This window comes from Mus caroli, chromosome 2 (assembly GCF_900094665.2).
Source record: "Mus caroli chromosome 2, CAROLI_EIJ_v1.1, whole genome shotgun sequence".
In the NCBI taxonomy this organism is placed as follows: Eukaryota; Metazoa; Chordata; class Mammalia; order Rodentia; family Muridae; genus Mus; species Mus caroli.
The window spans coordinates 25,724,723-25,726,327 of record NC_034571.1 but is presented as its reverse complement, the minus strand read 5'-3'; positions in this window follow the sequence as shown (position 1 = coordinate 25,726,327).

Genomic DNA, 1,605 nt, shown 5'->3' with positions numbered 1-1,605 from the left:
GTGTGTGTGTGTGTGTGTGTGTGTGTGTGTGTGTGTGTATATAAAGGAGAGGAAGGAAGAGGAGGAAGAAAAGAAGGAAGGCCCCTGAGAAAAGTAAGCCAAAGAAAGCTTACATTTCTGCTGCTCACCAGTGATCTCGGCTGCGGTATTGTGTCCTAACAGCCCAATCACACTAAGATTGTAGATTCTTCGCTTGCCTTCAGTTCCCCCCTCCCTAGCACACCAACGGTTTGGGATGCTTCCTTCCTCCATTCCCTCCCCAGGGCCACCCGCCCTCCAGTCTGTCACTGCTCCTGTCCCTCACAGCTTTCCCCATCAGTCCTGCCTAGAAAACTTGTAGAGCCCAGCCACTATCCAGACAGCCACCCAGTCCTGGCTCCTGTCCTCTGTCCTCGGTGTCATTTCAAATGTCCTCGACTCTGTCCCTGACCAAGGAGCTCCAAGCTGTGTTTTGGAGAAAGGCAGTAACTCTGGGTCCAGCAGATCCCGAAGGTTCCACCTCTTTCCCCAAGCCAGTTTCTGCGTCTTTTACAATGGAAGAGGTACCACTGGGGTCACTCATGTGACGCTGCACCTCTCAATGTCACCATAACCAGGTTTTCTCTCTGGCACTTACCCTGTCCACAGCCCTTTCTAAAATGCCAGCTGGTGTGACTGTGGATATCTGTAACTCAGCTCTTGGGAGGTAAGATAGGGCAGGAAGTCGGAGTTCAAAGCTAGTCTGAGCTACAATGGGGCAAGATCTTGTCTCAAAGAAACAGCCCAAACCTAGAGCTTTGCCTCTCTAGCTCCAGAATCATATTTTGTTCACAACTTTGGAAGCTAGAATGTCTAGCATGGTGTCTGGTGAAGGCTTGTTCCTCACGGATGCCTGGGGCTGCTGAGAGAGCTCAGTGGGTAAAGGTGCCTGCCACCAAGCACGACAACCTGGGTTTAATCCCCAGGAGCCACATGGTGAAAGGACAAACAAGAGCCAAATCCTGAAAGTTGTTCCCTGACCTCCACACACACCTTGTACAGGCATGCATGTTCACATACAAAATCAATCAATAAACGTAATAAAGAACACAAAACAAACGAACAAAAAGCCAGGCTGTGGTGATGGACGCCTTTGATCTCAGCACTCAGGAGGCAGAGACTGGTGGATCTCTAAGAGTTCAAGGCCCGCCTGGTCTACAGAGCAAGTTCTAGAACAGCCAGGCTACACAGAGAAACCCTGCCTCAAAAAACAAACAAACAAACAAACAAACACAATGTCTGGATATAGGGTTTGCCTATTTAGTGAGGTTTTGGGTTTTGATGAAGAGCATTAGAAAATCAAATGCATTCATTGGCACTGCCCTCAGAATAGATGGCAGGCCCCGTGTTGTCTGCCTGTGACTTTAACACATTTGCTTTCAACCTGACCCCAATCCACTGCCCCATCCAAACTGGGCACTTATGGCTCCCAGGAACCTCTGTGAGTTGGGACTTTTGCACATGGTTTTCCTCCATGCTTTTCTGGTCCCTCTGATTGGGTTCATCTCCCTCTTCCTGGAGAGCTGATTTCTCAGTTTGGGTTCCCTTCCCTGGAAAGCTGTTTCAGATATTCTTTTTTTTTTTTTT